Source organism: Antedon mediterranea, chromosome 8, assembly GCF_964355755.1.
Source record: "Antedon mediterranea chromosome 8, ecAntMedi1.1, whole genome shotgun sequence".
NCBI lineage: Eukaryota > Metazoa > Echinodermata > Crinoidea > Comatulida > Antedonidae > Antedon > Antedon mediterranea.
In genome coordinates, this window is record NC_092677.1 from 23,578,382 (window position 1) to 23,605,056 (window position 26,675).

The following is a 26,675-nucleotide window of genomic DNA, read 5'->3' on the forward strand; positions in this document are numbered from 1 at the left end:
ATGATGAAATTTTAATCTATAAGCCTATATATGCCTACATATATAACTCGTTACAGACTCCATACCTTATATATTATTATTTTGCAAAACTACACCATATCAACACCAGCTCTATGACGACTATGCATTAATGTTGGTAATCTAATAAATTCAAACAAACTTTATATTATAATTTTTACGTAATCCTGGATTTAACCTAGTAGGTCTTTCTCAAGCAGATCCTGATCTTTCATAGGATAGGATTTTTAAGTGTACTGTATTACAATATTCACATTACACCAATAACATTACATAAACTTCACTGGCTTAAATTAAACAATGAATTATATTCAAACTAATGTTAATTACATATAAATCATTTCATGACACATCACAACCATATTTCCACTTTAATTATACGAAGATCCTAAATGAAAGATCTCTTACGGTACTAGTACATCTGTTCACTGTTTATTCCACGTAGTCGCCGATTATCGAGCCTTTGCAGTTACAGCTCGTCAACTGTGGAACAATCTTCCTAATCCAATTTAAAATGCACCTTCTTTGAATTTTTCAAAAGCCTTTTAATAACCCATCTTTTTTGTTCTTTGTAGTTTCAGTCTGTTTTTCTCTCATCTTTATTTTTAAGCGTTTGGAACCATCTGTTGATTGTAAAAGCGCTATATAAATTTGACAACATTAACAATATTCAACATAGGCTGAATCATGGCCTTTATACATTAAAAAACTATCTGCTTTATAGAATTTAAAGGACCGATTTATCATTACGCATTTATTAGGACTTTATTGTTCCTAGAAGAGTATAACTGTATCTACGATGATTGTGTCTCACAAACAGAAATGTTGAAACGACGCTGAAAAACATTAATTTAATATTAATAATAATATTTATTCGGCAAAAGTACGTTTTACATTTCATCTTGCCAGGAGCAAGTAATAGGCATGCGCCCAAACAGAAAACTGCTCTTACTCCATCATTATTATAAAATACAAAAATAACAAAAACCAAGTAGTACAAAATTAAAAACAAAACAAAGTTATAATGAAATACACCAATTAGGAATAAGCTGCATTGAATAAACAATATAAATAATTTAATATTTTAAAATAAGAAATTTTTGGTGAGTTGGGCTTTAACGTCTGAAATTGTAGCACATTGTTTAATATCATTGGAAAGTTGCTTCCATAATCTAGGGAAAATTACTTCACAGCCAAAGAAAGCACAGTTGAATTTAAGGAATAGTTTTTATTGATGCCTTCTAATCTTACCATACTTCAAACTTTCGACAAAATTGGGGGAAAGATATATTACAATTATTTCCATGAACAGTTGTACAGTAATTTTAGACTAGGGTTAAAAAAAAACTTGTTAAGACCAGGGAAAAGGAATTATTAATTATTATCTAATTAATTCCTCCATGTTAAGACATCAGTCTGTAGTGTCTTATCTAAATCCTATATCTAAATACAATCATCGGTATAATAAAGCTTCCTCCGACATTAAACAAACGGATTCTATCAAAGTAAAATTGTTTATTATTAATTCCATCGGTTTTAGGAATAGTTTATGCTATAATTTTTGCGGCATTTCCTGTTAACAGTCGGATACAACTGCTTTATCAGTGAGATAGCAATACTGTAATTAACAACTCTATATGTTTATTTTCTTTTTGATTAAAATGTTTATATTTCATTATTACTTAATGCAAAAGCCTACATTTTAATTCCAAAAAGCATTGATTTCTACATAATATTTTCAAGTGGTCATTATTGTTTAACTAATTTTAATTATTGATTTAAAAAAACTTACAATTAAAAGTTAATAATTCGGGTAGACACTAAAGAAAACACATCAGTAGTATTATTGAATGTCGATCGATAAAAATAAATATTTCTTTAAAAAAATGTAATTAATGTAACATTATAATTTTTCTAGAAATCAATAGAAAGATTGTGAACTGAACATTTTATTCCAATCCGTGCAGAGAGTATTAAGGAATAAAAATGTTAATTGTACTCACATTTAATGGGAGTCAATAATAAGTACAATTATACATTTAAAACACTGAGTAAAAAAGAAACAAACAAATGGATTATGATACTGTACCTACAAAAATAAATTTATTTAATAAAAAGAACTTGTTAAAAATATACTATTATTTACATGACGTCATTCAGGCAGGTTGTACAATGTTTACGTTAGACTATGAACAATAAAACGTTCTCAATGTTTAATCAGCAAGTTCATGAGTATGTAAAAATAAGTTGTTATTATAAGACACGTGATTAGATGCTGACTGGAGTTCGATAGTCGTTTGATAACTGGTGACGTCTGTCCAGTAGTCTGGTGAGATGCTTAAGAAGTTGTAGTTGAAGACCTCACTCAATTCTTCAACATTTTTGTCGGAATGTTCTACATCTTCGTGTGTTTCTGATTCGTGTATCATGGCTGTAAAACAAAATAGGTTAAAATAACTTAAAGATGGCTCGTACAAGTAAGCGTTGTTCTTAATATAAAAATGAAGAGATTCTAATTAATTATTAAAGAAACAAAGAGGATATATATTTGTTTATAAATGTTTTTCTTAATTTTAAAATACATAAGTATATTTGATATTTAATTTATACTTATGAGAAACAAGCAACAGTACTTACATGGACATTCCATTTGAAGCTCACGTAATAAATCGACATCACTGTCGTCATTGGTCTCACAGTCGCTATCACTGGTATAGTCGTCATCGCTGACCTCACATTCGTCACATGTCATCAGCACATCGGGAGACTCACACACTGACGTTATTGAATCACTTGGTAGATGTGGAAAGTATATTCTGAGATCGGAATCCATCTCAGTTTGTAGAAGATCTTCTCTTGATAAATACGGTAGTGGACTGTCATCTTCTTCGATGTCATCATGGAAGGTTGTAGAATACATTTCATACCACGGGAGTCTGTTATAGTCACCAATTGAAGATGTTCCAGGATTCATTGTAGTATTACGGATTAATTGCAGAATACGTAAAACTTGATGTAATTAAGCAGATCGTTGGTTCAGATATTTAGGTTATAGCAGTTGAATGTCTATTGAGAAATTGATGATAATTCCACAAATCACTTGTTTTTATCACGTGGGTTTACTTTTCCTATTGTTTTAATTATTATTTGTTAGCCAATCAAAATGTGTGAAAATTCGCGGTTCCGTCGTAAATCGGTGGCGGAATGACGTTTGATGATTGATAACGCCGCTTTAACAATAGAGACATTATTTAAAACTATAAATACGAGCTAATTATTATATCAAAAAATTAAGATTAAAATAATTAGAAACGTCATAATATTTTAATCCTATACAATATGATGGAATAAGTAAAAACTGTTGAATATATTTAGGTATATTTTTAAAATAAAATTTGATAAAATAATTTTTGTTCTTCCATTACTTGAAATCAGTTTAAATGAAATATTTTGAATACATTAACTTTATATCTTCGATTAAATCTTAAAAATTTGCGAAATTATAGGCCTACAATGTTATTATTAAGAAGCTATATCTGATGCAGCCCATATCAGTTATAAGTTAAATTATCTTTTAAAAAATGCAATTAATTTAAAACTATTATATTTAAAAAAAAATAATAGTGAAGATTGAACTAGTTTAGTGTTTATTCACCCTAAGTTCTTATAGAACTAAAATAAATGTACAAGCTCTTAATTTGAGTTCATTTAAGTAGCAAGAATATACAGTATAATAGGTTCACAGTAACTAAAGTAATTGTTTGAACCGTTTAAGCCTATTAAAATTGAAAAAAACTTTGGGCAATTAAAACATTCGTAGTTCGTGAAGCCCGGTTAGCTCAGTTGGTAGAGCATCAGACTTTTAATCTGAGGGTCAAGGGTTCAAGTCCCTTATTGGGCGTAATGTTTTTGACATTTTATTATCTTTTTTAGTACTTAAAAACAACTTATGAATCACAGAACTTTCTGTTATGTCGCTCAGTTAGAGGATCAAACCTTTGTCTTCTATTAATCTAAATAAGTACATCGATTTAAATATTTTTTGAAACATTATAATTATGTCTTTAGGTTAAAATATTTGGAAAATCATACAATGTTACACGCAGCCCGTTTGTTTAAGTTGATATAACCTGTTTACTATCCTATAATATTAGAAATACTCTGAAATATAATCTTTTAAGTACATTCATGATTACTTGTACATTCATTTAAAACTCTATATATGTTTGTTTTTTTTTAAATTTTACCCATTGTATTTTTTAACTACATGTTCTTTCCACTTTTATTTCCTTTCTTGCAGTATAAAAATATGTTAATTATTGGTTGTATGTTCGTTGCTACTCTGTATTTCTCTATAACTTGTAGAAATAACTGTTTAATATTTGTTTTTTAATTTGGTTACCCTACTAAATATAATGTGTTACCAGGAAAGAGTGTTCACTCATCCCTGGTGTTACTATGTCAGTACCAATAAATGAAATCAATTCGTTTCTTTCTTGCCGTCGTACTTTGAAAAGTATACTGTATTTTTCTATTGCTGTATTTAGAATTAAAAACCAATGGGCAATTTAAAACGAATGGCTTATGTAGTCAACGGGAACCACGGCCGGTTACACACCCACAGTATTATTGTGTTCACATCACAATATCAATACAATTCAATCGGAAACGCCTTTCTTTTATGAAATATACAACTGGAATATCTATGCTATTACTGTTATTTTGGGCGTTATAAGTAACAAATGATTGATAGAAGTTATTGCTGTACATTATAAATTACGCAATTTAAAAAAAAATGTAGGCCTATTTGGTACAAATGTTTCTTTTTCAAAATGCAGTTAATTTAACATTATAATTGTTCTAGAAATCATTAGAAAGATTGTGATTGAAAATTTTATTCCAATCCATGCAGAGTGTATTAAAGAATATATATGGTAATTGTACTCACATTTAATGGGAGTCAAAATAATATGCGAAAATACATGACACGAACGAATCTACCATTTATTCTCCCTAAGAGTTATCTAAGTACAATTATACCTTTAAAACGCAGAGTAAAAAAGAAACCAAACAAACGAATTATGATAGGTAATAACATAAATTTATTAAATATAAATCACTGGTTAAAACTATAATTTATATACTATTATTTACATGACGTCATTCAGGTCGTACAATGTTTACGTTAGCCTATGAACTATTAAAAACGTTCTCAAAGTTTAATCAGCAAGTTCTGTGAGTATGTAAAAATAAGTTGTTATTATAAGACACGTGATTAGATGCTGGCTGGAGTTTGGTAGTCAGTTGATAGCTGGTGACGACGTCTGTCCAGTAGTCTGGTGAGATGCTTGAGAAGTTGTAGTTGAAGACCTCACTCCATTCCATTTCTTTATCATTGTTCTTTGTACCTTCTTCGTTTTGTGTGATGGATTCAGATTCGTCTAACATGGCTGTAAAAGATAATCAAATTATTTAATATAAATATATAAAAATGTAACGACAACGTGATTAAAAGAATTTTATGAAAGACATTATTACATTATAATAATGTTCGTCCTTCTATTAGTATTTTAAACTTTAGAGAAACTTTTAGTATGATAAATACACAACAGTACTTACAAGGACATCCCATTTGAAGCTCACGTAATAAATCGGCATCACTGTCGTCACTGGTCTCACAGTCGCTATCACTGGCATAGTCGTCATCGCTGACCTCACATTCGTCACATGTCATTAACACATCGGGAGACTCACACACTGGCGTTGTAGAATCACTTGGTAGATGTGGAAAGTAGATTCTGAGATTTGAATCCATTTCAGTTTGTAGAAGATCTTCTCTTGACAAATACGGTAGTGGACTGTCATCTTCTTCGATGTCATCATGGAAGGTTGTAGAATACATTTCATACCACGGGAGTCTGTTATAGTCACCAATTGAAGATGTTCCAGGATTCATTGTAGTATTACGGATTAATCGCAGAATACGTAAAACTTGACGTAATTAAGCAGATCGTTGGTTCAGATATTTACGTTATAGCAGTTGAATGTCTATTGAGAAATTGATGACAATTCTACAAATCACTTGTTTTTATCACGTGGGTTTACTTTCCCTATTGTTTTAATTATTATACGTTAGCCAATCAAAATGTGTGAAAATTCGCGGTTCCGTCGTAAATCGTTTGATGATTGATAACGCCGCTTTAACAATAGAGACATTATTTAAAACTATAAATACGAGCTAATTATTATATCAAAAAATTAAGATTAAAATAATTAGAAACGTCATAATATTTTAATCCTATACAATATGATGGAATAAGTAAAAACTGTTGAATATATTTAGGCCTATTTTTAAAATAAAATTTTATAAAATAATTTTTGTTCTTGCATTACTTGAAATCAGTTTAAATGAAATATTTTGAATACATTAACTTTATATCTTAGGTTAAATCTTGAAAATTTGCGAAATTATAGGCCCACAATGTTATTATGAAGCTATATCTGATCATATAGAGATATTACTATAATATCTCTATGATCTGATGCAGCCCATATCAGTTATAAGTTAAATTATCTTTTAAAAAATGCAATTAATTTAACACTATTATATTTTCTAAAAAAATAATAGTAAAGATTGAACTAGTTTAGTGTTTATTCACCCTAAGTTCTTATAGAACTAAAATAAATGTACAAGCTCTTAATTTGAGTACATTTAAGTAGCAAGAATATACAATATAATAGGTTCACAGTAACTAAAGTAATTGTTTGAACCATTTAAGCCTATTAAAATTTAAAAAAACTTTGGGCAATGAAAACATTCGTAGTTCATGAGCATCAGACTTTTAATCTGAGGGTCAAGGGTTCAAGTCCCTTATTGGTCGTATTCGTTTTTTGCTTCCAGTATCTTTCATGTCAATTTTATACTTTAGGCCAATTGAGATAAAAAACAACTTCTAAGAATGAGAACAAGGTATTTTTATGAAGCCCGGTTAGCTCAGTTGGTAGAGCATCAGACTTTTAATCTGAGGGACAAGGGTTTAAGTCCCGTATTGGGCGTATTTGTTTTTTGCTTCCATTATCTTTGAAGTCAATTTTATACTTTAGGCCAATTGAAATTTAAAAAAAAACGTCTAAGAATGAGAACAAGGTATTTATATGAAGCCCGGTTAGCTCAGTTGGTAGAGCATCAGACTTTAATCTGAGGGTCAAGGGTTCAAGTCCCTTATTGGGCGTAATATTTTTTTCCATTTTATTATCTTTTTTAGTACTTAAAAACAACTTATGAATCACAGAACTTTCTGTTATGTCTCTCAGTTAGAGGATCACACCTTTATCTTCTATTAATCTAAATAAGTACATCGATTTAAATATTTTTTGAAACATTATAATTATGTCTTTAGGTTACAATATTTGGGAAATCATACAATGTTACACGCAGCCCGTTTGTTTAAGTTGATATAACCTGTTTACTATCCTATAATATTAGAAATACTCTGAAATATAATCTTAATCTTCATTTAAAACTCTATATATGTTTGTTTTTTTTAATTTTACCCATTATATTTTTTAACTACATGTGTTTCTTTCCTCTTTTATTTCCTTTCTTGCAGTATAAAAATATGTTAATTATTGGTTGTATGTTCGTTGCTACTCTGTATTTCTCTATAACTTGTAGAAATAACTGTTTAATATTTGTTTTTTATTTGGTTACCCTACTAAATATAATGTGTTACCAGGAAAGAGAGTTCACTCATCCCTGGTGTAACTATGTGAGTACCAATAAATTAAATCAATTCGTTTCTTTCTTGCCGTGGTACTTTGAAAAGTATACTGTATTTTTCTATTGCTGTATTTAGAATTAAAAACCAATGGGCAATTTAAAACGAATGGCTTATATAGTCAACGGGAACCACGGCCGGTTACACACCCACAGTATTATTGTGTTCACATCACAATATCAATTCAATCGGAAACGCCTTTCTTTTATGAAATATACAACTGGAATATCTTTGCTATTACTGGTATTTTGGGCGTTATAAGTAACAAATGATTGATAGAAGTTATTGCTGTACATTATAAATTACGCAATTTAAAAAAAAATGTAGGCCTATTTGGTACAAATGTTTCTTTTTCAAAATGCAGTTAATTTAACATTATAATTGTTCTAGAAATCATTAGAAAGATTGTGATTGAAAATTTTATTCCAATCCATGCAGAGTGTATTAAAGAATATATATGGTAATTGTACTCACATTTAATGGGAGTCAAAATAATATGCGAAAATACATGACACGAACGAATCTACCATTTATTCTCCCTAAGAGTTATCTAAGTACAATTATACCTTTAAAACGCAGAGTAAAAAAGAAACAAAACAAACGAATTATGATAGGTAATAACATAAATTTATTAAATAAAAATCACTGGTTAAAACTATAATTTATATACTATTATTTACATGACGTCATTCAGGTCGTACAATGTTTACGTTAGCCTATGAACTATTAAAAACGTTCTCAAAGTTTAATCAGCAAGTTCTGTGAGTATGTAAAAATAAGTTGTTATTATAAGACACGTGATTAGATGCTGGCTGGAGTTTGGTAGTCAGTTGATAGCTGGTGACGACGTCTGTCCAGTAGTCTGGTGAGATGCTTGAGAAGTTGTAGTTGAAGACCTCACTCCATTCCATTTCTTTATCATTGTTCTTTGTACCTTCTTCGTTTTGTGTGATGGATTCAGATTCGTCTAACATGGCTGTAAAAGATAATCAAATTATTTAATATAAATATATAAAAATGTAACGACAACGTGATTAAAAGAATTTTATGAAAGACATTATTACATTATAATAATGTTCGTCCTTCTATTAGTATTTTAAACTTTAGAGAAACTTTTAGTATGATAAATACACAACAGTACTTACAAGGACATCCCATTTGAAGCTCACGTAATAAATCGGCATCACTGTCGTCACTGGTCTCACAGTCGCTATCACTGGCATAGTCGTCATCGCTGACCTCACATTCGTCACATGTCATTAACACATCGGGAGACTCACACACTGGCGTTGTAGAATCACTTGGTAGATGTGGAAAGTAGATTCTGAGATTTGAATCCATTTCAGTTTGTAGAAGATCTTCTCTTGACAAATACGGTAGTGGACTGTCATCTTCTTCGATGTCATCATGGAAGGTTGTAGAATACATTTCATACCACGGGAGTCTGTTATAGTCACCAATTGAAGATGTTCCAGGATTCATTGTAGTATTACGGATTAATCGCAGAATACGTAAAACTTGACATAATTAAGCAGATCGTTGGTTCAGATATTTACGTTATAGCAGTTGAATGTCTATTGAGAAATTGATGACAATTCTACAAATCACTTGTTTTTATCACGTGGGTTTACTTTCCCTATTGTTTTAATTATTATACGTTAGCCAATCAAAATGTGTGAAAATTCGCGGTTCCGTCGTAAATCGTTTGATGATTGATAACGCCGCTTTAACAATAGAGACATTATTTAAAACTATAAATACGAGCTAATTATTATATCAAAAAATTAAGATTAAAATAATTAGAAACGTCATAATATTTTAATCCTATACAATATGATGGAATAAGTAAAAACTGTTGAATATATTTAGGCCTATTTTTAAAATAAAATTTTATAAAATAATTTTTGTTCTTGCATTACTTGAAATCAGTTTAAATGAAATATTTTGAATACATTAACTTTATATCTTAGGTTAAATCTTGAAAATTTGCGAAATTATAGGCCCACAATGTTATTATGAAGCTATATCTGATCATATAGAGATATTACTATAATATCTCTATGATCTGATGCAGCCCATATCAGTTATAAGTTAAATTATCTTTTAAAAAATGCAATTAATTTAACACTATTATATTTTCTAAAAAAATAATAGTAAAGATTGAACTAGTTTAGTGTTTATTCACCCTAAGTTCTTATAGAACTAAAATAAATGTACAAGCTCTTAATTTGAGTACATTTAAGTAGCAAGAATATACAATATAATAGGTTCACAGTAACTAAAGTAATTGTTTGAACCATTTAAGCCTATTAAAATTTAAAAAAACTTTGGGCAATGAAAACATTCGTAGTTCATGAGCATCAGACTTTTAATCTGAGGGTCAAGGGTTCAAGTCCCTTATTGGTCGTATTCGTTTTTTGCTTCCAGTATCTTTCATGTCAATTTTATACTTTAGGCCAATTGAGATAAAAAACAACTTCTAAGAATGAGAACAAGGTATTTTTATGAAGCCCGGTTAGCTCAGTTGGTAGAGCATCAGACTTTTAATCTGAGGGACAAGGGTTTAAGTCCCGTATTGGGCGTATTTGTTTTTTGCTTCCATTATCTTTGAAGTCAATTTTATACTTTAGGCCAATTGAAATTTAAAAAAAAAACGTCTAAGAATGAGAACAAGGTATTTATATGAAGCCCGGTTAGCTCAGTTGGTAGAGCATCAGACTTTTAATCTGAGGGTCAAGGGTTCAAGTCCCTTATTGGGCGTAATATTTTTTTCCATTTTATTATCTTTTTTAGTACTTAAAAACAACTTATGAATCACAGAACTTTCTGTTATGTCTCTCAGTTAGAGGATCACACCTTTATCTTCTATTAATCTAAATAAGTACATCGATTTAAATATTTTTTGAAACATTATAATTATGTCTTTAGGTTACAATATTTGGGAAATCATACAATGTTACACGCAGCCCGTTTGTTTAAGTTGATATAACCTGTTTACTATCCTATAATATTAGAAATACTCTGAAATATAATCTTAATCTTCATTTAAAACTCTATATATGTTTGTTTTTTTTAATTTTACCCATTATATTTTTTAACTACATGTGTTTCTTTCCTCTTTTATTTCCTTTCTTGCAGTATAAAAATATGTTAATTATTGGTTGTATGTTCGTTGCTACTCTGTATTTCTCTATAACTTGTAGAAATAACTGTTTAATATTTGTTTTTTATTTGGTTACCCTACTAAATATAATGTGTTACCAGGAAAGAGAGTTCACTCATCCCTGGTGTAACTATGTGAGTACCAATAAATTAAATCAATTCGTTTCTTTCTTGCCGTGGTACTTTGAAAAGTATACTGTATTTTTCTATTGCTGTATTTAGAATTAAAAACCAATGGGCAATTTAAAACGAATGGCTTATATAGTCAACGGGAACCACGGCCGGTTACACACCCACAGTATTATTGTGTTCACATCACAATATCAATTCAATCGGAAACGCCTTTCTTTTATGAAATATACAACTGGAATATCTTTGCTATTACTGGTATTTTGGGCGTTATAAGTAACAAATGATTGATAGAAGTTATTGCTGTACATTATAAATTACGCAATTAAAAAAAAATGTAGGCCTATTCGGTACAAATGTTTCTTTTTCAAAATGCAGTTAATTTAACATTAATTGTTCTAGAAATCATTAGAAAGATTGTGATTGAAAATTTTATTCCAATCCGTGCAGAGTGTATTAAAGAATAAATATGGTAATTGTACTCACATTTAATGGGAGTCAAAATAATATGCGAAAATACATGACACGAACGAATCTACAATTTATTCTCCCTAAGAGTTATCTAAGTACAATTATACCTTTAAAACGCAGAGTAAAAAAGAAACAAAACAAACGAATTATGATAGGTAATAACATAAATTTATTAAATAAAAATCACTGGTTAAAACTATAATTTATATACTATTATTTACATGACGTCATTCAGGTCGTACAATGTTTACGTTAGCCTATGAACTATTAAAAACGTTCTCAAAGTTTAATCAGCAAGTTCTATGAGTATGTAAAAATAAGTTGTTATTATAAGACACGTGATTAGATGCTGGCTGGAGTTTGGTAGTCAGTTGATAGCTGGTGACGACGTCTGTCCAGTAGTCTGGTGAGATGCTTGAGAAGTTGTAGTTGAAGACCTCACTCCATTCCATTTCTTTATCATTGTTCTTTGTACCTTCTTCGTTTTGTGTGATGGATTCAGATTCGTCTAACATGGCTGTAAAAGATAATCAAATTATTTAATATAAATATATAAAAATGTAACGACAACGTGATTAAAAGAATTTTATGAAAGACATTATTACATTATAATAATGTTCGTCCTTCTATTAGTATTTTAAACTTTAGAAAATCTTTTAGTATGATAAACACACAACAGTACTTACAAGGACATCCCATTTGAAGCTCACGTAATAAATCGGCATCACTGTCGTCACTGGTCTCACGGTCGCTATCACTGGTATAGTCGTCATCGCTGACCTCACATTCGGGAGACTCACACACTGGCGTTGTAGAATCACTTGGTAGATGTGGAAAGTAGATTCTGAGATTTGAATCCATTTCAGTTTGTAGAAGATCTTCTCTTGACAAATACGGTAGTGGACTGTCATCTTCTTCGATGTCATCATGGAAGGTTGTAGAATACATTTCATACCACGGGAGTCTGTTATAGTCACCAATTGAAGATGTTCCAGGATTCATTGTGGTATTACGGATTAATTGCAGAATACGTAAAACTTGACGTAATTAAGCAGATCGTTGGTTCAGATATTTACGTTATAGCAGTTGAATGTCTATTGAGAAATTGATGACAATTCTACAAATCACTTGTTTTTATCACGTGGGTTTACTTTCCCTATTGTTTTAATTATTATTTGTTAGCCAATCAAAATGTGTTAAAATTCGCGGTTCCGTCGTAAATCGGTGGCGGCATCAATCAATCAATCAATCGTTCGATTTATATAGCGCCATTCCAACATTCATTGCTCATGGCGCTGTAGACAAAATCAGAAAAGGTGAGTTTTGAGTAGTGACTTAAAGTGACTCAATAACGATGTGTGTTTAATGTTCAAGGGTAGGTGGTTCCAGAGCCTAGGTCCAGCAACACTGAAAGTCCGATCTCTCCAACTATGTTTGCTCCTTGGAATGTCCAGTAGCACCTGATGACTAGATCTTAGTTCTCGCTTTCCCTTCTTGACTGTCAACAATTCTGAGACATATTTTGGAGCGTAACTATTTAGGCATGACGTTTGATGATTGATAACGCTGCTTTAACAATAGAGACATTATTTAAAACTATAAATACGAGCTAATTATTATATCAAAAAATTAAGATTAAAATAATTAGAAACGTCATAATATTTTAATCCTATACAATATGATGGAATAAGTAAAAACTGTTGAATATATTTAGGTATATTTTTAAAATAAAATTTGATAAAATAATTTTTGTTCTTCCATTACTTGAAATCAGTTTAAATGAAATATTTTGAATACATTAACTTTATATTTTCGATTAAATCTTAAAAATTTGTGAAATTATAGGCCTACAATGTTATTATTAAGAAGCTATATCTGATGCAGCCCATATCAGTTATAAGTTAAATTATCTTTTAAAAAATGCAATTAATTTAACACTATCATATTTTCTAAAAAAATAATAGTGAAGATTGAACTAGTTTAGTTTTTATTCACCCTAAGTTCTTATAGAACTAAAATAAATGTACAAGCTCTTAATTTGAGTGCATTTAAGTAGCAAGAAGATACAATATAATAGGTTCACTTAACTAAAGTAATTGTTTGAACCATTTAAGCCTATTAAAATTGAAAAAAACTTTGGGCAATTAAAACATTCGTAGTTTGTGAAGCCCGGTTAGCTCAGTTGGTAGAGCATCAGACTTTTAATCTGAGGGTCAAGGGTTCAAGTCCCTTATTGGGCGTAATGTTTTTTACATTTTATTATCTTTTTTAGTACTTAAAAACAACTTATGAATCACAGAACTTTCTGTTATGTCTCTCAGTTAGAGGATCAAACCTTTGTCTTCTATTAATCTAAATAAGTACATCGATTTAAATATTTTTTGAAACATTATAATTATGTCTTTAGGTTAAAATATTTGGAAAATCATACAATGTTACACGCAGCCCGTTTGTTTAAGTTGATATAACCTGTTTACTATCCTATAATATTAGAAATACTCTGAAATATAATCTTTTAAGTACATTCATGATTACTTGTACATTCATTTAAAACTTTATATATGTTTGTTTTTTTTTAATTTTACCCATTGTATTTTTTAACTACATGTGTTTCTTTCCACTTTTATTTCCTTTCTTGCAGTATAAAAATATGTTAATTATTGGTTGTATGTTCGTTGCTACTCTGTATTTCTCTATAACTTGTAGAAATAACTGTTTAATATTTGTTTTTTAATTTGGTTACCCTACTAAATAAAATGTGTTACCAGGAAAGAGTGTTCACTCATCCCTGGTGTTACTATGTCAGTACCAATAAATGAAATCAATTCGTTTCTTTCTTGCCGTGGTACTTTGAAAAGTATACTGTATTTTTCTATTGCTGTATTTAGAATTAAAAACCAATGGGCAATTTAAAACGAATGGCTTATGTAGTCAACGGGAACCACGGCCGGTTACACACCCACAGTATTATTGTGTTCACATCACAATATCAATACAATTCAATCGGAAACGCCTTTCTTTTATGAAATATACAACTGGAATATCTATGCTATTACTGTTATTTTGGGCCTTATAAGTAACAAATGATTGGTAGAAGTTATTGCTGTACATTATAAATTAAGCAATTTAAAAAAAAATGTAGGCCTATTTGGTACAAATGTTTCTTTTTCAAAATGCAGTTAATTTAACATTATAATTGTTCTAGAAATCATTAGAAAGATTGTGATTGAAAATTTTATTCCAATCCGTGCAGAGTGTATTAAAGAATAAATATGGTAATTGTACTCACATTTAATGAGAGTCAAAATAATATGCGAAAATACATGACACGAACGAATCTACAATTTATTCTCCCTAAGAGTTATCTAAGTACAATTATACCTTTAAAACGCAGAGTAAAAAAGAAACAAAACAAACGAATTATGATAGGTAATAACATAAATTTATTAAATAAAAATCACTGGTTAAAACTATAATTTATATACTGTACTATTATTTACATGACGTCATTCAGGTCGTACAATGTTTACGTTAGCCTATGAACTATTAAAAACGTTCTCAAAGTTTAATCAGCAAGTTCTATGAGTATGTAAAAATAAGTTGTTATTATAAGACACGTGATTAGATGCTGGCTGGAGTTTGGTAGTCAGTTGATAGCTGGTGACGACGTCTGTCCAGTAGTCTGGTGAGATGCTTGAGAAGTTGTAGTTGAAGACCTCACTCCATTCCATTTCTTGATCATTGTTCTTTGTACCTTCTTCGTTTTGTGTGATGGATTCAGATTCGTCTAACATGGCTGTAAAAGATAATCAAATTATTTAATATAAATATATAAAAATGTAACGACAACGTGATTAAAAGAATTTTATGAAAGACATTATTACATTATAATAATGTTCGTCCTTCTATTAGTATTTTAAACTTTAGAGAAACTTTTAGTATGATAAACACACAACAGTACTTACATGGACATCCCATTTGAAGCTCACGTAATAAATCGGCATCACTGTCGTCACTGGTCTCACGGTCGCTATCACTGGTATAGTCGTCATCGCTGACCTCACATTCGGGAGACTCACACACTGGCGTTGTAGAATCACTTGGTAGATGTGGAAAGTAGATTCTGAGATTTGAATCCATTTCAGTTTGTAGAAGATCTTCTCTTGACAAATACGGTAGTGGACTGTCATCTTCTTCGATGTCATCATGGAAGGTTGTAGAATACATTTCATACCACGGGAGTCTGTTATAGTCACCAATTGAAGATGTTTCAGGATTCATTGTGGTATTACGGATTAATTGCAGAATACGTAAAACTTGACGTAATTAAGCAGATCGTTGGTTCAGATATTTACGTTATAGCAGTTGAATGTCTATTGAGAAATTGATGACAATTCTACAAATCACTTGTTTTTATCACGTGGGTTTACTTTCCCTATTGTTTTAATTATTATTTGTTAGCCAATCAAAATGTGTGAAAATTCGCGTTTCCGTCGTAAATCGGTGGCGGCATCAATCAATCAATCAATCGTTCGATTTATATAGCGCCATTCCAACATTCATTGCTCATGGCACTGTAGACAAAATCAGAAAAGGTGAGTTTTGAGTAGTGACTTAAAGTGACTCAATAACGATGTGTGTTTAATGTTCAAAGATAGGTGGTTCCAGAGCCTAGGTCCAGCAACACTGAAAGTCCGATCTCCCCAACTATGTTTGCTCCTTGGAATGTCCAGTAGCACCTGATGACTAGATCTTAGTTCTCGCTTTTCCTTCTTGACTGTCAACAATTCTGAGAGATATTTTGGAGCGCAACTATTTAGGCATGACGTTTGATGATTGATAACGCCGCTTTAACAATAGAGACATTATTTAAAACTATAAATACGAGCTAAATATTATATCAAAAAATTAAGATTAAAATAATTAGAAACGTCATAATATTTTAATCCTATACAATATGATGGAATAAGTAAAAACTGTTGAATATATTTAGGCCTATTTGTAAAATAAAATTTGATAAAATAATTTTTGTTCTTCCATTACTTGAAATCAGTTTAAATGAAATATTTTGAATACATTAACTTTATATCTTCGATTAAATCTTAAAAATTTGCGAAATTATAGGCCTACAATGTTATTATTATGAAGCTATATCTGATGCAGCCCATATCAGTTATAAGTTAAATTATCTTTTAAAAAATGCAATTAATTTAAAACTTTTATATTTTCTAAAAAAATAATAGTGAAGATTGAACTAGTTTAGTGTTTATTCACCCTAAGTTCTTATAGAACTAAAATAAATGTACAAGCTCTTAATTTGAGTACCTTTAAGTAGCAAGAATATACAGTATAATAGGTTCACAGTAACCTAACTTTTGGAAATGAAACAATTGTAAGCACATGAAGCCCGGTTAGCTCAGTTGGTAGAGCATCAGACTTATAATCTGAGGGTCATGGGTTCGAATCCCTTATTGGGCGTAATAATTTTTTCCATTTTATTATCTTTTTTAGTACTTAAAAACAACTTATGAATAAGAGAACATTCTGTTATGCTGCTCAGTTAGAGGATGAAACCTTTGTCTTCTATTAATCTAAATAAGTACATCGATTTAAATATTTTTAGAAACATTATAATTATGTCTTTAGGTTAAAATATTTGGAAAATCATACAATGTTTGTTTAAGTTGATATAACCTGTTTACTATTCTATAATATTAGAAATCTAAAATATAATCTTTTAAGTACATTCATGATTACTTGTACATTCATTTAAAACTTTATATATGTTTGTTTTTTAATTTTACCCATTTTTAACTACATGTGTTTCTTTCCACTTTTATTTCCTTTCTTGCAGTATAAAAATATGTTAATTATTGGTTGTATGTTTGTTGATACTCTGTATTTCTTTATAATTTTCTAGAAATAGGCCTAAATGTTTAATATTTGTTTTTTAATTTGGTTATCACACTAAATATAGTGTGTTACCAGGAAAGAGTGTTCACTCATCCCTGGTGTTACTATGTCAGTACCAATAAATGAAATCAATTCGTTTCTTTCTTGCCGTGCTACTTTGAAAAGTATACTGTATTTTACTATTGCTGTATTTAGAATTAAAAACCAATTAAAACGAATGGCTTATGTAGTCAACGGGAACCACGGCCGGTTACACACCCACAGTATTATTGTGTTCACATCACAATATCAAAACAATTCAATCGGAAACGCCTTGCTTTTATAAAATATACAACTGGAATATCTATGCTATTACTGTTATTTTGGGCGTTTTAGTATCAAATGATTGATAGAAGTTATTGCTGTACATTATAAATTACGCAATTTAAAAAAAAAGTAGGCCTTTTTGGTACAAATGTTTCTTTTTCAAAATGCAGTTAATTTAACATTATAATTTTTCTAGAAATCAATAAAAGGATTGTGATTGAACATTTTATTCCTATCCGTGCAGAGTGTATTTAAGAATAAACATGGTGATTGTGCCCACATTTAATGGGAGTCAAGATAATATGCGACAATACAGGACACGAACAAATCTACAATTTAATGTCCCTAAGAGTTATTTAAGTACAATTATACATTTAAAACGCAGAGTAAAAAAGAAACAAAACAAACGAATTATGATAGGTAATAAAATAAATTTATTAAATAAAAATCACTGGTCTTATATACTTTATAATTTTACTATTATTTACATGACTTCATTCAGGTACTTCAATGTTACGTTAGCTATGAACAAATAAAAGTTTAATCAGCAAGTTCTATGAATATGTAAATATAAATTGTTATTATAAGACACGTGATTAGATGCTGACTGGAATTTGGTAGTCGTTTGATAACTGGTGACGTCTGTCCAGTAGTCTGGTGAGATGCTTAAGAACTTGAAGACCTCATTGCATTCCATTTCTTGATCAATAGCACCTTCTTCGTTTTGTGTAATGAGAATTTGAGAATCATCTAACATGGCTGAAAAAGAAAAACAAATACTGTATTATAAATAAAAACAAAGTATCTTTCAGTAATTTCTGATTAAAAATGAATACATTCTAACATTTTAAGATAAATTTCAAAAAATATCTAAACACTAGAAAAGTACTTACAAGGACATCCCATTTGAAGCTCGCGTAATAAATCGGCATCACTGTCGTCACTGGTCTCACGGTCGCTATCACTGGTATAGTCGTCATCGCTGACCTCACATTCGTCACATGTCATTAACACATCGGGAGACTCACACACTGACGTTATTGAATCACTTGGTAGATGTGGAAAGTAGATTCTAAGATCTGAATCCATCTCAGTTTGTAGAAGATCTTCTCTTGACAAATACGGTAGTGGACTGTCATCTTCTTCGATGTCATCTTGGAAGGTTGTAGAATACATTTCATACCACTGGAGTCTTTCATGGCAACCAATTGAAGATGTTCCTGTATTCATTGTAGTATTTACTGGTTAATTGCACAATACGTAAAACCTATCGTAATTATGCAGATCGTTGAGATTTTTACGTTATAGCAGTTGAAGGTCTAATGACAAATTGATAAAAGCTCCACATAACACTTGTTTTTATCACGTGGAGGTCCTTTACGCTTGTGTTTTATCCTAATGTGTTAGCCAATCAAAATGTGTGAAAATGCGCGGTTTCCTAAATCGGCCGCGGCATGACGTTTGATGATTGATAACGCCGCTTTAACAATAGAGATATTATTTTACTATAAATACGAGATAATTATTATATCAAAGAATGAAAAGTTTAAAATAAATAATAATAATAATATTTTAATCCTATACAATGATGGAATAAGTAAAAACTTTTGAATATATAGGCCTATTTTTAAAATATAATAAAATAAATGTTTTTCTTTCATTACTTGAAATAAGCGCATCAATTTAAATGAAACATTTTGACTACATGTCTTGACGTTAAATCTTGAAATTTAAAAAAATAATAGTGAAGATTGAACTAGTTTAGTGTTTATTCATTTTAAGTTCTTATAGAACTAAAATAAATGTACAAGCTCTTAATTTGAGTGCATTTAAGTAGCAAGAATATACAATAATATAATAGGTTCACAGTAACTAAAGTAATTGTTTGAACCATTTAAGCCTATTAAAATTTAAAAAAACTTTGGGCAATGAAAACATTGGTAGTTCATGAAGCCCGGTTAGCTCAGTTGGTAGAGCATCAGACTTTTAATCTGAGGGTCAAGGGTTCAAGTCCCTTATTGGGCGTATTCGTTTTTTGCTTCCAGTATCTTTCATGTCAATTTTATACTTTAGGCCAATTGAAATAAAAAACAACTTCTAAGAATGAGAACAAGGTATTTTTATGAAGCCCGGTTAGCTCAGTTGGTAGAGCATCAGACTTTTAATCTGAGGGTCAAGGGTTCAATTCCCTTATTGGGCGTAATGTTTTTTACATTTTATTATCTCTTTTTTAGTACTTAAAAAAAACTTATGCGTCACAGAACTTTCTGTTATGTCGCTCAGTTTGTAGAGGATCAAACCCTTTTCTTCTATTAATCTAAATACGTACGGATTTAAATATTTTTTAATACATTATATATATATATATATATTTAATATATTATATATTATTATTGTCATCTTCTTCGATATCATCTTGGAACGTTGTAGAAGAATACATTTCATACCACTGGAGTCTTTCATGGTAACCAATTGAAGATGTTCCAGGATTCATTGTAGTATGACGGATTAATTGCAGAATACGTAAAACTTGACGTAATTAAGCAGATCGTTGGTTCAGATATTTACGTTATAGCAGTTGAATGTATATTGACAAATTGATGACAACTCCACAAATAATTTGTTTTTATCACGTGGGTTTACTTTTCCTATTGTTTTAATCATTATTTGTTAGCCAATCAAAATGTGTGAAAATTCGCGGTTCCAAAATCGGTCGCGGTATGACATTTGATGATTGATAACGCCGCTTTAACAATAGAAATATAAAACAATAGGCCTTTGTTGTATTGCGTGAAAAACACATTATGCAATAAAAATTAAAATATTATAGGCCTATATAATTATAAAAAGGTATTTAAGGTAAGTCTATTAGGTTTTTGTTATTTTAAAAATAGAATACTTAATATAAAAATACCATTGTTGATAAATATAAAGTAATCCTTATTACGTCCACATGTAAGTCAGTAAATAATAGTAAGTAATTAAATGAATACATTTGCTACTAACAAATACCTACTATTTGAAGTTACTATACAGATACTTATGGAAACTTATCTTCTAATTTTAGATATAAGTCTAATAAGTATTAATCTAAAAAAATCGCATCAGTTTAAATGAAACATTTTGAATACATTATATTTATGTCTTGATGTTAAATCTTGAAACTTATCATAGGCAATCAATGTTATTATGAAAGATATCTGTGATGCAGCCTATATCGGTTATCAGTTAAATTATTATTATTATTTTAAAAAAGGCAATTAATTTAACATTATTGTTTTTTTCTAAAAACGATTCAACTAGTAGTTCATGTTTTTTTCACTTTAAGAACTAAAAATATATGTAGGCCTACTTAGCTCTTATTTTGAGTGCATTTAAGTAGCAAGAATAATATATACAGTATCATATAGGTTAAAGTAATTGTTTGTACCATTTAGGCTAATTAAGATAAAAAAAGCTTTAGGAAATGAGAACATTAATTTCAATTCAACTTTAGCTGCAAAATGCCACATTCAACAAACCTAACTCCTGCCCTGGACAGTTCAAATGTAGTAACTTTTCCTAGTACAATTCCAATCATGTTATACTTCATTACGCCAGTATTTCCGCCCCTCTTCCTCCCTCCCAACACATCCCAGATACTGGGTGATGTGGTTAAGACGTTTCTAGTACAAATTATGTTAGCCATCACTCCCAACCCATAATTCCTCAGTAGCAGTTTTCAAATGTAGTTTAAAACATTCCCAGTACAGTTTCGGCCATGGTGATAGGCCTACATCCCCATCCCCATCCACAAACTCTCAAATACTTTAACAATTTCCTACCACATAATTCTGGTCAATTTGATACTACCCCTAACCTCTAAGCAAAATCCCCACTATCCCCTCAACCCCAACTCCCCCACCCTATCTCCCCACCCGCTCTTCTACCAAATTTGGATCCAAGATGGCGGATGATGTTGAAATACAGTTTAGAACTTCCAGGTAAAATCAAACAACAGTCAATAATATGCTGCAATACATGATACAACAAATCTACAATTTAATCTCCTAAGAGTTATTTAAGTACAATTATACCTTTAAAACACAGAGTAAAAATTAAACAAAACAAACGAATTATTATAGTTAATAACATAAATTTATTAAATAAAAATCACTGGTCTTATATACTTTATAATTATACTATCAATACATGACGTCATTCAGGTACTTCAATGTTTACGGCTATGAACAATTTAAAACGTTCTCAAAGTTTAATCAGCAAAACCTAAAAGACATAGAGCTAACTTATTGATCTGTTATTTGATAACTAGGCCTAGTACTGTATAATCGTGAATGATGATATACGCGCCCGACGTTTCACTGGTTGAATTATCCATTTCTTTCTTTTTTGGGTAAAGGGCACGAGAACAGATAGCGACCGTTAGAACAGCTGTAAATAAAATGTTTTTTTAACACATTTTAGTTTGTATTTGCCCCAAGTCTCGCATCACAAGCAGTAATCAAGATACATCCTATAAATATCATATTAACTGCTGCACTACAGATCAATATGTCGGTCGGTTCGTCGGTCGGTAAAAGTCGGAAAATCAAACGATGACTATTACAGCACAATAGATGTCGCCTATATAGTGAAACGGTAGAACCTGAGTGTGTGACGTCACATGATAATCATAGCAGAAGGTATGTCGAGCTAAATGTTGAAGTTATGGGTGATCAAACATTTGAACGTCGTATTAATAATGGATAATCAAAATACTCATAACATACCTATTAATTGTCTTCTTTATACCGGTCATAAGCGTAGCCGGATGAAAGGGTAAGGGGTGATGAGGGAGTAAATTTGTAAAATCAAGGTACATGCATGGTAAACTTTAAAAAGGTGCCAAGACAACTGTTACAGACTCGTATCAGATGACTGTCAATAGTCTGTTATGATCTACAATGAGACACCTCCATAATCTTGTGGAAAGTTGATAATTATATAAAAATAGATTATTTTTAATGTTTGTTTCCAAGAATCTCGATATCCTTTCTCCTCCTGTAAAAGTAGATTGTAGGAGAAATGTGTAGCTGAGTTAATTCAGAATAGACAACTTTTGATTATTAAAAAGCAGCTACATACATTTTTTTTAGCTTACTTCATGTATGTAGATTTAACGAAAGATTAAGAATAATGAAATAAAAGATTCGCCAGAAACTTTGCCTATAATGTGTTTTAAAGTTCTTTTGTCTTTTTATAAATACTTGCTTTAACAAATTTATCGGTAGGCTTCTCTACTATTCTATTTTTTAATAGACCTATACGGGTATTTTGTAAATATAAAAAACTTTATCATTTTGTCTTAGGCCTTATGTGTTTTGAAGTTATTTTTACTATTTATAAATATTAATAAAATATAATACCAATAAATATTTGCTTTACCCTAGATACTACCTTTTTAAAGTACAGTAGCCTTATACGGATATTTTGTTAACATAAAAAATCTGTATCATTTTGTCCGTATTAGGACTTTATCAAAACGAAAAAGAAAACAAAACTAATAATACTAATACAATGAAAAAGAGAAAGTTTCAAGCGAAAATTGACCTATTACGTATTGGCATTTCTGATGGAAACCATCATTAATCATCAAGTGACGTAATCTTTTCAAATACCGTATTCTAATAAACAAGGCCATATACATGGCTGCAGTCGCGTGCTCAATTTAGTGTTTACCGACCGACCAACCGACCGACATAGTGAGCTGTAGAGTCGGGTGACAAAAAACGAAAAACGTTTTTGAGGAGGCCTACAGAATAAACAATGGCAGGTAGACTGGACAGTCTTTGGACACATTACACGTCTTTCGAACGTCTACCAGACGATGAAGATAACGAAATACCTACAGCTAATAAATGGTAAGTAACTGCAGTATTATACATACAGTTAATACAACAATGTCTGTTTGAAGTTTTTTAAAGTTTTAAGTTTAAAAAAGGTAACCATTTTAAAAGATTGACAAATGCAAAACATGGCAAGTAAATGGTATGAGAAAGCACACTATTGTATTTGCAATTAATCAATCGTATTATGAATGTTAATAGGGAACACCTAAACCCATTTTTAAATTATACTTTTTTAAATAATAAGTTTCTAAGACTTGTTAATTTATAACATATTATGAATACCACCTCACAATTTCTTCCAAAAAGGTTACCAAGGGACCGTATTTTACTAATGTGTTTACAAAAATATAACTTGATTGTTATTATGTATTTCCTTTTAGGTTTGAAATTAATTCATTCTTATGTGTTACTTATGGCTTGGCTGAATTCTTTCTTACGTTGACTGTAGTGTCATCGATAATGAAGGATGTTTTTGATAAATCGGATGAATGTGGAAGTATGTCAATATTCGTTGGTTATAACTACGTTTCTGTCCTCTTTGTTTTGAGTTGTGCATTGATGATTGTAACTTTTGTATTGGATATATACTGCCGCCGAAATGGACAGGTTCAGCCCGTAACGAGTCAGTTGGAAATCAATGCTTATGTTAAATGTAATTATCAAAATCAAGTTATTATTAATTAATATTATTTTAAACATTTAAACTCTTATAATATATTTAAGCTGGTCTTAAAGAATAAGAATAGCATTATATAATATTATCCAAATATTTGTATTATGTTTATAATTTCAGAAACACTTTTTTTTAGAGAATTACATCAATTGATTGTTTGTCTCTTTACCATAATATTATTACAAATGTACCAATTTGATCAGCTTTAACTATAGGGACCTAAAGTTATTTCATAAAGTTAGCCAAAGCGCCTGAGTGAAAGAAAGAATACAAATGGGTGTGTAATATTTTATACCTCCATGGTAATATTATGAAACTCCAATGTTATTAAACTTTTCTAACACAAAAAACAGTACTATTAATTTCTTCAGCAGATAAGTTACTTTATTACTTGTGTTATACTTTATCTACTCGTAATGAATCGTGGGCAATGACATTCTTTTGTTGAAGGACACACACCCTTAGATTTACCACAAAGCTACAGTTCCACTAACAGGCTTGCCTTTTTATTTTCAGTTGGTTTATATATTTTTGCAGCGGTGGCCGTTGCTGTAAATCTATTGGTACTAAGTGAACATCCGGTGACGGTGAATTACCAGATCAATGCTACCTTGTTTATAATCTTGCAGTCCATCTATCTGAAACGTTTCTCCAAAACCTGTTTTCAACGGTTTACTATTATCAACAGGTAATGGCTATTTAAAAAAAATTAAAATAAACAACCTGATTCTGTAGCTGTCACTAGATAACATCTAACTGACTATTGACAGTCATTTAAACTACATCTGGACTGGCTATCAATAGTCAGTTAGATATTATCTAGTGATCCCAGCTGCAGAACCGAGTGCAATAAATAATAATTATGACACGAGCAAATATGTCACCTATGCTTATTATGCATATTCATAAATTGTATCTCTTTTATTTTCTTTTTTTTCTCATGAATTCTTTAAGCCAGCGCGAAAAATCTAAATGTCCAAAAATGTTCCATTAGCCCAAAAAAGCACAATTCATGTCTTCTTCATAATTATATTGTAAACATATAAATATTTGTTTTGTTTTATTTAGATTTGCAATCACACAGATTCTAGTGACAAACCTATCTCATTGGGTGCTTCTGATTTCATATGAAACATATGTTGACTACAAAGGAAACATTAGTAAGTTTTGATAAAGTGATGACAGTTATGGTTTCCTTTTTCTAATAATGTTTTAGAACATAAATTCCGATTCTGCTGATAACACCACTCTTGTAGTTTCCAATTCATGGATATCTATATAGACATTACAATTTATACATTTCACGAACCTAGTGACAAGGCTCGTACGTAGATGACTGTCAATAGTCAGTTAATATCTACCAGCAAAATCAGGTGAACTATAGGCTACTATAGAAAAATATTGCTGTTTAAAATTAACTATAGCCTAAGTGTTAATGAGGCAATCACAAATGATGATGAATATTTAATAAGTTCTCAGAAAAAAAAGCATGCATACAACAAAATTCTTCTAGTTTCTATCAATATGTTTGTTAATACAAGCACTGGTTGTCTTTCTATTTTAGCTGGCGGTGGCGAGAATTACGAGCAAGCCTTGCCGTACTTGATGGATTGTACCATTGAGTACTGCTTAATTGCTGCTGTTCTGCTTGCTAATATGTGGCGGAATGTTGGACTAGTTCCCAAAGAAGAAATTGCACTTTCCAGACCATGGAAATACAGTATCATGTCATCAATATACGGTATAGCCGCCGGTGTAGTGGTCGCTATAGCCGTTTCCGTGATTGGATCATTTCTTGTACAGATTCCATTAGGTGATGATGCGCACAGAGATGGCAACGCGATTGAGACTTCGGTTTATCTCCGTATCATTCTCGCGACGGCTGCTGCTATGTGTTCAACGTTTTGCGCGTTCTGTTTGCAATTCTCTTCAGTTGAAGAAAGCAAATCCAATGGTATAACTCAAGACACAATTCTTCTCTTCTGCTGCTGTGGGTTTCATGCATTGCTTAATATGTACAGCTTACTGGCCTCTTTGGTCTTTAACCACAAAAAATATAGAATCTCCTTGTGGGATTCTATCATGTGCCTCATCGGTACACTTTCACAATCGACATTCGTCATATTCGGTCTTATAAGTAAATCGGTTAAACATAATCGAAAAAGAATCGTTCAAAATATACTGATATTTTTGTCGATAACCAATTTGTCCCAATGGATGTTGAGCCATTACGAGTTAAGAATTGACGCATTGTTTTATCCGCTCGAACGGACAGTTTACGGTAAAATGTCCTGGTACCTTCTTCATCACGTGACAGGCCCAATTGTTTCGTTTTAC

The 26,675-nt window shown here is 30.6% G+C and overlaps 8 non-coding genes across 8 annotated transcripts; all 8 read left to right on the forward strand.

Moving 5' to 3' along the window:
- Window positions 1-3,846: 3,846 nt before the first annotated feature.
- Trnak-uuu (transfer RNA lysine (anticodon UUU)) lies at window positions 3,847-3,919 on the forward strand. Its single transcript has one exon. It is a non-coding gene; the product is annotated as a tRNA-Lys (tRNA).
- Window positions 3,920-7,001: 3,082 nt separating this feature from the next.
- Trnak-uuu (transfer RNA lysine (anticodon UUU)) lies at window positions 7,002-7,074 on the forward strand. Its single transcript has one exon. It is a non-coding gene; the product is annotated as a tRNA-Lys (tRNA).
- A 3,231-nt stretch (window positions 7,075-10,305) lies between these two features.
- On the forward strand, window positions 10,306-10,378 carry Trnak-uuu (transfer RNA lysine (anticodon UUU)). The gene has a single exon. It is a non-coding gene; the product is annotated as a tRNA-Lys (tRNA).
- Window positions 10,379-10,483: 105 nt separating this feature from the next.
- Window positions 10,484-10,556, forward strand: Trnak-uuu (transfer RNA lysine (anticodon UUU)). Its single transcript has one exon. It is a non-coding gene; the product is annotated as a tRNA-Lys (tRNA).
- A 3,169-nt stretch (window positions 10,557-13,725) lies between these two features.
- Window positions 13,726-13,798, forward strand: Trnak-uuu (transfer RNA lysine (anticodon UUU)). The gene has a single exon. It is a non-coding gene; the product is annotated as a tRNA-Lys (tRNA).
- Window positions 13,799-16,963: 3,165 nt separating this feature from the next.
- Trnai-uau (transfer RNA isoleucine (anticodon UAU)) lies at window positions 16,964-17,036 on the forward strand. The gene has a single exon. It is a non-coding gene; the product is annotated as a tRNA-Ile (tRNA).
- Window positions 17,037-19,729: 2,693 nt separating this feature from the next.
- Trnak-uuu (transfer RNA lysine (anticodon UUU)) lies at window positions 19,730-19,802 on the forward strand. Its single transcript has one exon. It is a non-coding gene; the product is annotated as a tRNA-Lys (tRNA).
- Window positions 19,803-19,904: 102 nt separating this feature from the next.
- Window positions 19,905-19,977, forward strand: Trnak-uuu (transfer RNA lysine (anticodon UUU)). Its single transcript has one exon. It is a non-coding gene; the product is annotated as a tRNA-Lys (tRNA).
- The last annotated feature ends 6,698 nt before the right edge of the window (window positions 19,978-26,675 follow it).